Source organism: Xyrauchen texanus, chromosome 42, assembly GCF_025860055.1.
Source record: "Xyrauchen texanus isolate HMW12.3.18 chromosome 42, RBS_HiC_50CHRs, whole genome shotgun sequence".
Lineage (NCBI taxonomy): Eukaryota > Metazoa > Chordata > Actinopteri > Cypriniformes > Catostomidae > Xyrauchen > Xyrauchen texanus.
Genome location: NC_068317.1, coordinates 26,817,507 through 26,834,562, shown reverse-complemented (window position 1 = coordinate 26,834,562; position 17,056 = coordinate 26,817,507). Strand labels below are relative to the sequence as shown.

General features: G+C 37.0%; 1 pseudogene; it reads right to left on the bottom strand.

Moving 5' to 3' along the window:
- LOC127635027 (dihydropyrimidine dehydrogenase [NADP(+)]-like) overlaps nt 1–17,056 on the bottom strand; it is a 304,510-nt pseudogene that overhangs the window by 89,143 nt on the left and 198,311 nt on the right.

The following is a 17,056-nucleotide window of genomic DNA, read 5'->3' as shown; positions in this document are numbered from 1 at the left end:
GGTGGCTCAGCGGTTGAGGCTCTGGACCTTATCTGCTCCAGGGGTGCTGTATCATGTCTGACATTTCAGAATACATGGAATACATTTCACTGTATATATATGCAAAAAACTGTGTGGTAATATGTTACCAAAATAAAGGATTATATTCTATTTAATTTAATAAGAACAGAATTATCAAAACCAAAAATGGTTCAAGCAGGAGAGACGACTATAAAGACCATCAGACACCTACCTCTGCAGCCTTGGTAATGTCCACAATGTTGGTCACATTAGGGGTGCGTTTTGCAAAGAACCCAACGGCAGATGTTCCTCACCAGCTCGGGATCCTGTTTAAATGGGTCATGAGACAAACAAGCAAACATAAACAATGACAACAGTGACAAGTTTGATGCTAAAGCAAAGGGACAAAACACAAAAGTGTACAACTTAAAAATGGGCAGTCTGCTAGACTTGAGTTTGTGTGTGTGTGTGTGTGTGTGTGTGTGTGTGTGTGTGTGAGTGAGACAGAAGGAATGAGCGAGTGATAGATTGTGAGGGGGAGACTGTACTCTGGGATCATAACAGTGTGAACTGCTGTTCCAGGAAAATTCATTCTTTATTAAGCTGCCCTGGTCTGTCAGTCTGAGCTGTTTAGTGAGTGAGAGAGAGAGAGAGAGAGAGAGAGAGAGAGAGAGAGAGAGAGAGAGAGATTTGGTATTTGAGAACCAGAGAACAGAAAATACCTCTCTGTCTCACTAACACTTTTTCCTGTACTTAGAACTTAGACAACAATGTTTTACAACCAAATAAATTAAAAATAAATGGTCAGTGGATAGCAGAATTCACTGGACTGGTGAAACTGGTGAACATTTTTTGTCCAATAGAAATTTGTGTACACAAACATAAAGCATATTAAATGGACTGTACATCTGTCCCTGCCTTGTTTTACTTCATGTCAAACTAATGCCATATAGTCTAAACACTATCCTTATATGCCATTCAGTCTGTCTAAATTCTATTCTTTCCTCAATCTCTACCACATCCTTTATGTTTGCTTCCCTTTTTGTAACAGATGCAGCATCCTCGCACCTTCCCTAAGGCCTCAAATAAAGCTCTACAACCACAGAATTAAACCCTATATATCTTCATGAAGTAAAACAGAGATGGTTTAATTCAGCCAGTGAGCCTGATGTCAGATCAGTTGGAATGCTTTAAAAGACTGTAAACCTGACACTGAGCTTTTATTCAGTACAACCTCTCTCATCCTTGTCCTTCTCTGTGTCAGATTTCTTTCACAGGAAATGGGCCTCTGTTTTGACATATCCAATAACTGTTGGCATATATTCCCTTGAGTAATGGCTCTGCCGTCTGTACAAAGAAGTGCGATTTACAAGCTGTATGTGCAAAGCGGAGTTCTAAGGTCACTTCTTGCACAGGAAAAGGTTAGTATTTGATTTTTAAAACCATTAGCCAGAATTGATTCGTAAGAATACAGAACCTGAAAGAAAAACACATCTCCCTTTGACTATTTTCTTTCCATTTCTAAGGCATGCTGAGTGATTCAGAGCAGTACAAAAATGAAGAGCGAAGAAAAAAATTCATAGACGTGGGATCTGGATGTTTTGCGTCCTTGGGTGTGTATTTTACCTCAGATACAGAACAAGTTGGGTTATATTTGCACCTTAAAGTATTCTAAATGTATTCTAAAGGCAGGGTACAGGAAAGGTTACACCATTTGAGATGATAAACTCATTCTGTTTTTTTTTTTTTTTTTTTTTGCAAAGATATTGGATTTATGCACTCGACCCAGCAGTGAGCACCATCCACAGCAATTTGGTCTGATTTATTCAAGACTTAAACAGGGTATAAACAAGGCTGTAGTGCTAGGTTCAACATGTACCCTCCGAACCGTCTGCCAGAGCGTGAGAGGTAATATCTGGGCCCCCGAGAGATGTTTGATAGTGCTGACGGGTTGCTGGAGAGATTCATTGGTTGATATAGCAAATCCTGAACTCCAGACAAAAAAAAATAAAACATTGGTAAGAACAAAAGTGGCAAGGAAAAATGCGTTAGAGAAAACCTAGAGAGACAGAAATTGCCAAAAAGTATTACTTACAAAACTTGTAGCGAATATATTCATACAATACAGGATTGTCAACATTCTGACAAATACAAATATTAATACATAATGATAAAAAAAACACATGATTGTTCAATAGTTCAAATTTGTACTTATACACAAAAATGCATGATTGTCAACATTCTTACATATACAAAAGCATGTATTTTTGTACTAAAACAAAACATTTATGATTGGCATTCATACAAATATGAATCAAGTTTTAGCATTACTACCAAAACATGCCTCATTGTCAACATTCTTACGAATTTGAACACCATGCATCCATACTAATATTAAAAAAGGCATGATTGTTACCATTTTTATGAACAGGAACATCACATATTCATATTAATATAAGGCATGACTGACAGCATGTCTGCATGTATTCATACTATTTAAAAAAATGCATTGAATGTCAATGTTCTTCTGAATACGAACACCACATATTTGTACTAAAAATAAAAAATGCATGATATTCAACATTCATACAAATATGAGCTGTTCATATTTCTACAAATAAAAAAGACATGATTGTCAGCATACTTACAAAAATGAACAACACAGATTCAAACTAATATAAAAAATGCATGACTGTCAACATTCTTATGAATACGTACAGTATACATTTGTACAAGGGGAGCACTGATACCACATTTTCTCTTCCGTTCCGATATCTGAAACATCAGTATCAGCCGATACCTATCCCAAATCGATATAGTGTTGTTGTTTTTTTGCATAATCAGATTAGAATATCTTTACATTATTGTGTGGAAATAAATGGGTTTGCTCTTTAATATGTAAACAAACACAAACCACTAACTACACATTTTTTCAATATAAATGGATATCTTTTTTAGAGATTAACAGTAATCTTCCCAATGGAAGTCTTCAGAAGTCTTTTATTTTTTTTGTATGTGGATTTAAAGGATTCAGATCTCTCTTTTATTTATTTTTTTCAGTTTAGTTGTAAGATATCAGTTCACTTTTCATTCACACAGTTATGTTTTGGAACCCATTCAAATTTAATATTGTTATAATTTGTAAACAAATAGTAATGATAATTATAACAAATTATTATTATTATTATTATTATTGACTTTTAGAATTTGAAATACAACAGTAATATATTTAAATCGTGCACCTTTAACTTTAAAACCCTCTGGCTTTTATTTTGCCATTCTGATCTCTCCAGGAAGTCCCGTATGTGTATGTTTGTAGGTAAGTACACAGTAGTTTAATTCGCTTCTTATTACAATTCTGGTAAATGCTCCTATTGTGCCCTTCTAAATGCATATTATAAGTGAACTGAACTATTGCCTTTGTGTGTGTGTGTGTCAACAGAGTACCGCTATTCACTAACACACTGGTGCTTTGTGTGCATACTATATATTTACTTATTAAACACAACCTTTAATAAGTCTAATACTTATGGGTCAATGACAAATTACACCCCAAATTAAAATGAGAAACCTTTTAAAAATCTAGTTTAAAACCCTTTTGTGTCATATTCTCATAAATGTAATCTTTGTCCAATTTGGTTTCATAAAATTAGTTTTTGTACTTTATAGCATTAAAAAAAAAAAATAACACAATAATCAAACTTTCAAATTGTAATGTGGTGTAACCATTAAGTAAAAAGTATTATAATACTTTCTTTGCACCTTTACTACATGAGAGTATAAACAACTTATTCATTCATTTCCAAAAAAAATGTCAAACACATTTTAAGGAATTTTTTTTTGTCTCAGGGTTACACCACATGAACAAAATGTGCCTTTTCATAAACATGTCAAAAGAAATATCAGATGTTTTTTAAACATCTTCCTTTCTACATCCGTTGACAGCTTGATAGAAGTTGCCCGTCTATACTAAATAGTCTCAGTACCAATGTTTATCTCAGCAAATTAAATACTGACAAAACACTATTTTACTGTATTTTATAGTTTTTATGGTCAACATAAACAAAAAAATGGCTACCCACATAAAATAAAAAATCACTGTTTATTTATTAAGAAACAACAATAAATCATTATTCTGCACTAGTCATGCCAACATGTCTTTTTTCAGGAATTTCAGATTTTAATGAGACAGACATTTTTTTTTTCTCTCTGGACATCACATCACATTTTTTACTTTAAGCCCCAGAAAAAATATAAATATGACTTTAAATTCAGCAATTGAAAATATGTTCATCATAGAAGAGGTGTATTGAAGTAAATGGTTTGTGGGAATAGTATTTTGTATGTATTTTTAATTTAATAGATCAGTACAAAAATGAGAGTCATTTCACTGACACTTAGGACACATGGCCATAATAAGCACCTGTTACCCTCTGTAATTGTATTTTATGATACATTTTGTGAAAAGCATCCACGTTATGATCACTAGATCGCTCACCCACTGAAGACGCGCATTTAAACCTACTACTTGACCATGTTTAAAAGCACGTGAAACATTTGAAAACTTGTGGCGTAAGTTTCATGTGAACACTAGGAAGGACAAGTCAACCCATCGCAAACACCAACATACCTGCCAGTGTTTTCAGAACTCCAGCTTCATTTAGCTGTGGAGAGGGAGCGAGCATGCTCAAGGTTGCCAGATTGCAGGACTAATGCATAGTTTACACTACACGATTTTAAGCCTGATTTTCTTTCGCACACAGTTTTATGGAGATCGCTGACAAAAGCCTAAAAGTAATAAATGACACAATTGATCTAAAGGGGGTGGTGAGGGGGGATGCTTTTGGAATTTATTGTAACAAGGGGGGTGGGCATCCCCTCGCATCCCCCCTCAAGTTGAGCCCTGCGCGTATTCATACTAACTCTAGCACATACTGTACAGTATTTGTGCAAATACATAAAATGGATGATTGTCAGCATTCTTACAAATACGAACAGTACATATTCATACTAATACGAAAAGAAAACAGTTCAGCGAAGATATCGTACAAGGCCAGAAAATATTTTATGGCATACAAATAGAATTATATTCTTCTGTAATAAATGTTTAGTGCTGCTTGACAAGCTTGAAGGTTGAGTGACTGGCGTGTCCCTGGTCAAGCTTTAAACCGACCCTTCCTGAGGGAACAATTTCTACGAGCCAAATGACGGTTGCATTTGAGGGAAACAACAACAACGCAGCCTTACAGGAAGCAGGACAGGTTTGCCTCCCAAAGGGTCATGGGAAATTGCATTATGCCTTCCTCAATATGAGGCACAGGGGTCGTGGCCTGCAGCCAGACACCAGCCACCAAACAGATGCAGCCTGTAAGAACCCTGCTCCTGCATCGGGGACTGGTGCTCCCTCAGAGGCCTTCTCATGACAGCTTATTACAGGCCAGATGGGGTGAGAGCCGCTGTATGTGAGCCGGGGAGTCTGGATGAGAGATTCTCTTTCCTCTAAGCAGTTTGCTCTACACAGTATTACACGCCTTGATGGAGAAAGTGAGGAGAAGAGAGAGCACCTGTGTAGCTGGCCCGCTTTTGGCACAGAGTCCGTGACCCATCGCCACCCGGTTTCACATGGAGAGGTGCTTTCCACAGGCCTGGAGGTGCGGTAGACCTACCAAAGGAATTGTGAGTGTTTTACAAAGGCAGCGTGACTCGCAGGCAGAGGGGGCAGCGAGCATGCGAGGAGAGCTTTCAGAGCCACTGAAGAGCATTCAGAGATGAAAATCGACTTCCGAGTGAATTGCACAGTAACTCCGGCAGCACTGAATTTGCAGGTGGCTGCATGGTTAAGGGGGGAGACCTTGTATGAAATAAAAGGAGGGGTTGTACTGGATTCTTTCTATATTTTCTGTGCCATCACTGTAGGGAAGGTGGAATATGGGAGCATGGAAGCAGTTTTGTAAAAGAAAGTGAGGTGACACGATGGTTATGCAGTACTTTTTAGACTGTATACAGTAAAAATAAATAAATAAAGATTGTCAAATTAAGTAAAAAATCTGAAATATGCCTTGATAAAGCTCAGGCACTCACTTACTTAAACTGTATTAAAGGGAGAGTTCGCACAAAAATCCTGACATCATTTACTAGACGCTAATAACTATTAACCAAACTAGACAAGATTTAACGGGTCATTTCTATTAGAATAAATGGGAAAAATTGGAATGCCCAACATTCAAGAAATGTAGAAAGGAAGTTCCAACTTATAGGTAAAAGAGCCAATCGCCTTTTAGAAAGAGACATCGGCTGTCAATCAACTCGATAACGCTCATTAGCTATACAAGCCGGGAAAGTTTAGTTTTTAATGTAATCTGAGGTATAAATACATAATTTATGACACCAGTGTTGACAGATTTTACTGCTGATTTGAAACATGATCTTTGATCATAATCTTGACCTACCGTTTTGGGGATTTCGGTCTTTCCTCATGCAATTACTGTAGATAAGAGCTGCATAACGCTTGTTTAAATAGAAAAATAGCTGCTGGCAAGCGTTCCAAAAATGGCCACAGAGTAAACTGACTTGCTAAAAAGACTTTGTCCAAACCCATATGCTTTCTTTCATGCAAAAGAAGATAGCCAGAATGTTAGCCTCAGTCAACTTTTTTCTATACAATGAATGTGAATGTAAGATGTCATTCAGGAACTGGCTTCACTTAGTTAAAGATATTTTTACAAGGTCGAAAGCAATACTGAGAACAAAGCAAAATAAAAACGTATACATTAAAGCTGAAGTGAACTTTTTCTATGTTAAAACACTTTCTCCAAACCAAGCTTATAATGCAGACTCAACTATAAGTAATTTGTAGGTTGATTTCCTCAAAAACTGTAAACACTGTATCTCTGGGTTTGATTTGAGCGACCCATTCAAACTGACACAGCAACATTGGCACAACCAATGGCGGGGTGGGATTATCAGTTTGTTTGATTATCAGTAGAAAGGGGGAGTATTCAAAAAAGCTGTTTGAAAACAATGTTTATGTTGCAATTCTGTTTATTGATGATAGTGACACAAAATTACACTTCAGGTTTAATTACCAACATTATTCCCAAGTAAAAAAAGTAAGTTTGAAACATTGTGATTAAAGAAAGGAAATAAATGAAGAAACGCTTGGAATATTTTTGTAATAAATGGCGAAATTATTAGTTAAGTTAGTTATGGCAAATGGCAAATGGAAAAAATGGCAACATCCACTCAAACCAAAGTGAAATTATTTCAAATTTGTTCACTTAATTGCAATACTGAAAAAACGGCTATCTGGACAACTTTTCATCTTTAAAATTCTGAGTTTAAACCCCAAATATACTTTGGCTAGATGCCAATGCTAGGCGTCTGCGTACAGGACGTGTGACGCAAATTTCGCCATCATCAGAGTGCTTGAGCACTGTGGGACTTGATTTTTTAAACCACACTCACTCTGACTGTGCAGAATGTGCATGTGCCTTGAATAATTTGCAATAATTAGTGGAATAATTTGCAATAATTAGCCTACTTGTAACCCACACCGTTGAGCTGTTGCTGTCACGAAGAAGCCCTAGAAGAAAATGTAATCATCATTAAACGTCAACAACGCCTGTTTGAGGACAGGAGAAGCCTGCATTTGTATAACTTCAGTCTAAAGAAATATAAAGAAAACTTAATGGGTCTAAGCTCCTAAAGAGAAATAGTCCACTGACTCATGTCAGTCGTAGCACTCATGTGGCAACCACCGGTCAAATGGAGTATACTTACACTGCATGCCCAATTATTAGTCAAGTGAGTATTCTGATCTTATCATTATTTCTATGCACATTTTACATGTATATGCAACCCATATAAACTTGAATGCTTATTGATTCAATCATTTTCAGGTGGTATGTATTTGTGTAACGAGGGAGGGTGTGGCGAAAGTGACTAACACCTTATATCAAAATGGGCATAATTATTAGGCAGCTTCATTACCTCGGATTTAACTGACACTGAAAAGTCAAATATTGTAAATTGCCTTTCAGACAGATGCAACACCCTTGAAATAGCTAAACAAGCAAACGTTTTGATGCAAATAGTCATCTGAGAAGAAAAGGCACAAATTAACTGCAAAAGATTTGAGAAGAATTAAACTTGAAGTTACCAGGAACCCATTATCCTCCAATGCTACCATATTCCAGAACTGAAGGTGTCAAGTACTCAGAGACATAGCCAAGGTCAAGAAGGCTGAAACACAACCACTACTGAATATAATCACAAGTTGAAACGTCAAGATTGATTAAAGAAATTCATAAAGAAACCTTTCAAAGCTTTATTGACAGATGAAATGAGAGTGACTCTTGATGGACCAGATGGATGGGCCCGTGGCTGGATCACTAATGAACACAGGGCACTACTTCGAGTCAGGTGGCAGCAAGGTGGTGGAGGGGTACTGGTATGGGCTGCTATCATTAATGATGAGGTAGCTGGACCTTTTTGAGTTGAAGATGAACTGAAACTCAACTCTCAAACCTACTACCAGTTTCTGGAAAGTACTTTCTTCAAGCAGTGGCAAAGGAAGTAGTCCTCAGCATTCAAGAAGGCCATGATTGTTATACTGGACAATGCTCCATCACATGCATCCAAGTACTCCACTGCTAGGCTAGCCAGCAACAGCCTCAAAAGATACCCAAATAATGACTTGGCCCCCTTCCTCACCTGACATAAATCCTACTGAGAACTTGTGGGCCCTTCTCAAACTTGAGATTCACAGTGAGAGAAGACAATACACCTCTTTTAGCAGCATTTGGGAGGCTGTGGTCTCCATGGATGGAAGGCTCATGGCAGTTATTGAAAAGTCAAAAATGTTATTTAATTGTCATTTTATATTACATATTTGTTGCACCTACTCTAAAAATTGAGAATAAACAATTGAGCTGGGAGAAATTATTTTTGTAATTTAGTTATTTATAACATATATGGCTATATATTGATACTTATAAAAAAAAATATAGCAATAACAATACAAAAATTACAACATTTTTACATGTAATAGCTTTATTGAAACACTCAAATAATTTCTCTTTTATTAGTTAACGCATGGGTTTACATACATTATTAAATATATAAAAAATATATTCCCAATATGGCTACAAATGTCCCCAATTCTTTACAAATTCAGGCAAATGAAGACAAATGTAAAATCAGTGACAGATTTGCTTTCCACATAGTATTTCAAACTGTTGGACAAAATCTACAACCATTTTATTTATCAGATATTAATATATATCAATTAAAATGTATAAAACATTTTAATGAAATTAATTACATGGTGTCCCGATTAATTAATCGTGATTAATCGCATATACAAATATTTGCTGAGAAAGCCCCTCATATAACAATAATTCAATATATAATGATGAAATTATTAGACATAGTTATCTTTAAATATTTAAAGATTATATATATATATATATATATATATATATATATATATATATATATATATATATATATATATATATATATATATATATATATATATTCAGATAATTAAAATGCATTACATTCTTGTGGCAGAAGAGTTAATCATTAATAAGACAATACAAAAAGTGGCTTTATAATACAATGTATTGTTTACTACCATATTATTGATCATAAGTCAATCATTGGCACACAGTTCACAGCAATCCATTTCACAATGAATTGAATTTGTCAATCAGTTGGAGATTTATTATGAGGCTTGTTTAAGGACCTGTCAATGTACACCTGCATCAGACATGCTTGTGTAGCATTTCGGGTGCATTGCATCATAAACATAAAATGTTTAGGTCACTATGACAAGTTAAATATAGTTTAATACTCAATCTTTAAACACATCTTGAAATCCCTTAGTTCGCATTTGCGCTCCTTCAAGTGTTTTGAACGCAAGAACGTAACGCATGTTTATGTTGTGCTGCTGGATGTTTTTTTTCTTCACTGTATAAACTGTGCGTTGCTCATACAGCTGAAATTTAAATGACTGCCCTCTGGAGTAAACAGGTGGTACTACACGCTTGCATTTCTCAGGAATGTTCCTTATTATGGTCCGGGGACATTGCGATTAACTGCGTTTTTTTAACGCGTTATTTTTTGTAAAATTAATTGCACTGAATTAACGTGTTAAATCAACAGCCGTAATATATATATATATATATATATATATATATATATATATATATATATATATATATATATATATATATAACATACATGTTCCCATATATATGTTAAAATATAGTGCATATATGTTCAAATGTGTTAGAAAATAGAAAGTATTATAATATTTAATATTTCTTATATTTAATATTTATAATATTATTATTTATCAAATTATAATATTTTATGATATCTAATGGATTAAGATATATATGATGGGACATTAAAATTTTCAGCAGGGAGAGCCCAAGAAAAGGAGAGAAAGAGAGAGACTTTTTAATCTTATTTTTTACATTGTACATTTTGTCTCCAATTTCTTTTCTTATATTATGTATGTTGTTTTGCACTGTCTTAGTTTTGCACGGTTTTATTTATTTATCTGAGAGAGAGAGAGAGAGAGAGAGAGAGAGAGAGAGAGAGAGAGAGAGAGAAAGAGAGATGGAAAGTGGTCCAAATCTCCCTCAGGCTATGAGAGGAGGGGATGAGGGGCAGGGTAGAATGCAAGGAGGAATGCAGGAATAATAGCAGCTTTTCACTTGAAATTTTAATTTTTCTATGCAAGGTCGCAGAAGGTGGGCACTCTCGTTAAGAGCCGGCAAGTCTCACAGGAGGCATGATGGAATTTGGGTGTCACCCGCCCTGTTTGGTAGGCTCAAAATAGATCTGGGAATGGGAGCCGGTTTTAAATTGTGAATCTTGGGAACCATGTTGAGAGCAGATGGCAAAAAAAAAGATTAGATCCTGAAGGATGCCGAGTCAAACCTGTGTAAGAACTCCATGACCCATAGGACAGCTCCATCACACATACAGTAACATGATCTGTTCCTCAGTTAAAGGCCCAAAATGGATAATTTTGCCACTTTTTACTCACACAGACCTGTATGACTTTCTTTTCTCCATGAAACACAAAATGAGATTTAAAGCAAAATGTTTGAGTAAGTCAGGATTTTTCATATTTCTGTGAAATATTCCTTTAATGATTAAAGCATCTCACTGATCAACAAAAACAGGAATTAAACACATTAATGTAACATATCTAAACAAACAGCATCTTTAATCTGCTGCAAGTTAAATGTGAAACAGCTCTGTAGGAATGGGGAGCATTTCATTATAAAAACAAACCAAAATGAGAGCGATCGAGAATATTATCATAAAATAAAATGTTTTAAAATCAAATTGTATCTCTTTTCATGCAGTCACAAATAATACTGAATTAATGTTTTTTTCCCTTCTTTTTCCACAGGCAAGGAAATAGGAGGTGCCAAGCAGAGTGATTAAATGATATTGCGTCTCTTTAGTTCTCGTGGCAGATACCTGCCCTAGGGCTCTGATTAGCTCTTTGTCTTACAGCAGGCAAATCTACAGCGAACACAACGGATATGACTGTGAATTTACAGCCTCTTCTGAGGGATATAACTCTGTCTATGTTTGGATGGAAAAGCTGGTTTATTTCCTGCGATATAACACTCAGTCAGGTGAACAGAATGAAGAGGCGTAAGGTCTTTGAGTTTATTCAGGCCTGATGCGGGCTAAGAGAAATGGTAATACGCCAGGTCACGTACATGTCTAGGTTTAAATCATGTGGCAGACCTTCACAGCTTGATCGTGTGTAACGACTTTGATGAGGACACATCAAGCCTGTGTACCTCATTTAAAGGAATAAAAGACAGCTTGAACACGTATATACTCAACGTCTAGAAAATGTTAATCAAAAATTGTCAGTCACATTAAAAATAATGAGCTGCTGTGGCTGATACTGATTCCAGAGCAAGAATTTACTCCAGAATGAAAATTCTGTCATCATTTACTCACCCTCATGACATTCGAAATCCTGGGGACTTTCTTTCTTATGCATGTTCATTCGAGAAATTGCATTGTTTAGGCGATAAACAACGCAAGTTTTCAACAGAATGAACGTTACTATAACTACATTTTGGAAAACTGACTTTTACGTGTCGATATTCTATGTTTCAGTGCAGTCTCCTGAAATTCACACTAGAGGCTCTACAAAGCCTACAAAGTTTTATTCACTTTTACACAAATCACGACTACAATGGCTGATTGTGACTTTTTAACCAGCTGAGACCAGACCTTGACTGCCCTGTGCCTTTTCCTTATTGATTTGTAACTGGTAGCACCTAATAAACAAACAAACAATATATATATATATATATATATATATATATATATATATATATATATATATATACACTCACCTAAAGGATTATTAGGAACACCATACTAATACTGTGTTTGACCCCTTTCGCCTTCAGAACTGCCTTAATTCTACGTGGCATTGATTCAACAAGGTGCTGAAAGCATTCTTTAGAAATGTTGGCCCATATTGATAGGATAGCATCTTGCAGTTGATGGAGATTTGTGGGATGCACATCCAGGGCACGAAGCTCCTGTTCCACCACATCCCAAAGATGCTCTATTGGGTTGAGATCTGGTGACTGTGGGGGCCATTTTAGTACAGTGAACTCACTGTCATGTTCAAGAAACCAATTTGAAATGATTCGAGCTTTGTGACATGGTGCATTATCCTGCTGGAAGTAGCCATCAGAGGATGGGTACATGGTGGCCATAAAGGGATGGACATGGTCAGAAATAATGCTCAGGTAGGCCGTGGCATTTAAACGATGCCCAATTGGCACTAAGGGGCCTAAAGTGTGCCAAGAAAACATCCCCCACACCATTACACCACCACCACCACCAGCCTGCACAGTGGTAACAAGGCATGATGGATCCATGTTCTCATTCTGTTTACGCCAAATTCTGACTCTACCATCTGAATGTCTCAACAGAAATCGAGACTCATCAGACCAGGCAACATTTTTCCAGTCTTCAACTGTCCAATTTTGGTGAGCTCTTGCAAATTGTAGCCTCTTTTTCCTATTTGTAGTGGAGATGATTGGTACCCGGTGGGGTCTTCTGCTGTTGTAGCCCATCCGCCTCAAGGTTGTGCGTGTTGTGGCTTCACAAATGCTTTGCTGCATACCTCGGTTGTAACGAGTGGTTATTTCAGGCAAAGTTGCTCTTCTATCAGCTTGAATCAGTCGGCCCATTCTCCTCTGACCTCTAGCATCAACAAGGCATTTTGGAACACGGAAGTAATCCTTTGCTTTGACAGTGGTGAGTGGGAGTGAATGGGACATCACAGCAAATATTATTTTCTCTTACCCATTTGCGCCAAGACCAAAAGATAAAAACCAACTCTTACGTTTGAATGACTTACCAGAAGAGGTGGATTTAGACAGTAAAATGGGAGAAGATGCCAAATTTAAATTTCTGTAAATAAGGAACCTATATAAGGTGCCAATTTCCACATAAATGGACATGGTTATTTAAAAGCAGCATATCAAACGAAACTAGAGATGCTGCTCTTCACAACCAAGTTGTAAAGTTTTTCAATAGAAAAACGTAAAGGTTTCTTACCAGAGGCACTTTTGTTGGTGCTGCTCCTGTAGAAGCGTTTCATGGAAATGGACATCATACTGTTGTGTCATGTGACGCAAAATGACAATTTAGAGTGTTTTGAACAGTATTCACTTGGTTTAAATTCATTTAAATTATGCGTTGCATATAGTGAAGTCAAAATACTACTTCCACACATGTGGACGTGGGGTTGAACGAGGATAAACACTTATTTTTCTCACTTTTACTCACAAACTTCTATGTTATGATATCATTATCATTATGATACTTTAACTATGATGCGTCATTTGAAAAACATATTGTAAAGCTTGTATTACAGTACCACCTACATTTACACACGTATTCCAGTGTAATAGCTCACTTGACAGAGTGTTGGACTTTAGACTTGGTAGACCATGGTTCAAGCCAAGCCAAGCATGCAAGCTGACACATGCCACGACAAAATGACGTGACTTCTTCAGAAAATGTGCGTTTCATGTCACATTTGCTTTTTCCACGGAATTGGTAGGTTCAGGTGATGGTTTAGGGTATGTTTTGTTCACCTCTCGTTTGCTTTTAGGACGATATTGGTTAGATTTAGGCATTAGTTATGAGTATGGATGTCTGTTTTACTCAGCTCTCATTTGCTTTTAGGACACTATTGTTTAGAGTTAGTTTAAAGTTTTAGGTTAGGGAGGTACATTTTACTCATTAAAACTTCCATCTAAAATTCAACTTAAAAACCTTATCTGATTACGACAACATTTCACACGCTTTTGGCTCCCCCCGCTGGACATTTCACTGAAAAACTGCAGCAAAACATGTAATGAGGCACAATTTCGTTTTGCAAAAATGTTGTCTCCGCCACGTAATGTTCAAGAGATCAGACTGCATGTTTTTGTGTGAACATGCATGCCATTGTGAACAAGCTTCTCTCACAGCATTGTAGCGAATCAGCTCTATATTCTTCCACCATTAGGAAGCGAATCAGCTCTATGAAATATTAATAATCAATCATAACTTATTATAATCAATTATGAATATTTGGATCAGTTAATCGGGTTAACTTGATGTAGCTACATTAACATTACAACCAAATACTCGGTTCATCCGTGAACACTCAATTTTGGTTATTAATTAATTAATTAATAGAAATGTACATTTCGGGGCAAGGAAATGTCTTTCTTACTAAGTATTAAGAGCAAGTAGTCAAAATCTATGATTAGTGACTTTAGATATGAGCTTGAGACACAGACAACTTTACATGTGACATGAACAAGACTTTATTAACTAGACTAAACATTTAAACTAATCTAACATACATATACATACATTCATACAGTTTACCAAGGGAAAGAGGGCTGAAGCAGAATACAGGAAGGCAAAGTTATAGCATTGTTTGAAGTTCAGCAGATCAACAGCCTGAGCAAACCATCATATTAGTTCTGACACGCCCTTTTTAGAAAGGGGTTAAGGATACTTAATGTATCAAATAATGAGACTAAGTTTGATACTTGCATGTCCCATTTGAATTAAACTGTCCTGATGCAATTTGTTGAGGCTCCAGTTGATCTTTGATGATGTTGTCTTGATGAGAGAGAACCAGTGAGAGTCAGAGGATCTTGGTGAATGGGCAGTCGAGGCCGTAGCCTGGCACAGGCTTAGGAGTCCTTGGGGCCTTCTAGTGTGGCATCATTCAGCGAGAGAGTGAGAGAGCACAAGGCTCAGAGAGCCAGAGAGGCAGGAAGCAAGAGAGGCTAAGAGTGAGCGAAGAGATAGAGAAGAAGAGGAAGTGGAGCAGCAATTTTATACCCTCAGGAAACAGGTCCCACCTCTCATTGGCTCGACCAATAAGAAGGGTTTGAGTTCTAGGCGGGAATTTGGTTTATTGCTCTTTGTTGTAAAATTGCCCATTGCATGTGCAAGAAAGAAAATAGGAAACATACTGGTAATACTAATATGCTGTTGTTATCGACATATCATGTACACAGTCATTTCAATCTTCAAAATACCAAGTTATAGAGACCAAATATGCCACACATATGATTTTGGTTAACCATAGTATGCAAAGTCTGAAACATTAACCCATTAGTTTGCAAGAAAACATAGATCAAGCACATTTAAGGGAAAATGTGAGATGGCACATTAGATACATGTCAATATTTATCACATGGATATATAGAATATATATATAGGATTAACAGGGTTCATTTCTCTTTCTCAGTAAGAGAATGAAGGGAGAGTCAACACTTCTCTGAACATTCCTTTGGAGGTCAGTAAAGGCCTCCATTACTCTGGGCAGGAGAATGATTCCTTTGTTCCGTCACGGCTCATTTGCATGTTTCTGGCTGGGTTTATGGCGGTAAGAGATTTTGGGCTGAATGACTCAAAAGATGGCAAAACATAACGTAATATCATTCTACGAAGATCTTATATTCGAATTTAGCTAGGCCAAATTGTAAGGTTTAATTTGATACCAAGAAAAGTATATTTGGTACACTTAATAAGGGAATATACACTGAGGCTATTAAATATGAGGCCTCAGAGTTTAAAACACACTATGAAACAGTTCTAGCGAGTTTGATATACCTCAGAAATACACAACATACAGGGATTACACGTATTTCATTAGCAATATGCAGTTCTGTGTTTAACTGAAAAACACACACACACACATTGTTGCGTTCAAAGTTTCCCCTTCCTGTCCACACGATAAGCGCGTGGTGAGCATCGCGGATGTCACATGCGGTTCTCTGTCAATAGTTCATTGTCTCTTTGTCAATACATTTATTGTGCTTGTGGAGGCTGGTTGAGCTATTTCAGTAATTAGGGGGTTTTTAACAGTAAGTTCTTGTTTGTTAGGGAATCTGTTAAAGCCACTGATCCTCCGCCATACCTTACAGTCCCCTTTTTAGCCAGGTGGTGTCCCTGTTGGAGACATCATCGGACGACAATCATCACAATGGCGGATGGCAGGTGAATCATGAGGGGTTTTGTAGCAGAGTGCAGAGGCAGCAGGTGCCTTGACAGTGTGTCACCTGTCATTATGAAGTCAGTTAGTTTGAGGCAGGTGCTTGTTTGTGGCTGCAGGGAGTGGTTATGGGCATTGTGTAGTGTGGAGAGAGTTTCAGACTGACCTAGTACTGGTAGCAAAAGGGCAGCAGGTGGCGTTAAGCCCTTGGTTGGCACCCAGTCACCAGGTGTCTGAAGTCTGCAGTGTTACTCTGCTCTGGCAGCAGTGCTGACTTGAGCTTGCCTGAGTGGTGTTGGGCAAGAGTCAGAGGTTTGTTCTTCCCAGTACTCCTCAGGGGAGTTCTGTTCCAGGAGCTCTTTTGCTAGTGCTAGCAGCTCTTGTAACTCAGTAACAGGCGTTTCTAGCTGTCTTTGTGCAGCCTCTGTTTGGCACCTGTTTGAAAGGTGTACAGGAGGATGTTGTTGTAGACTGCTG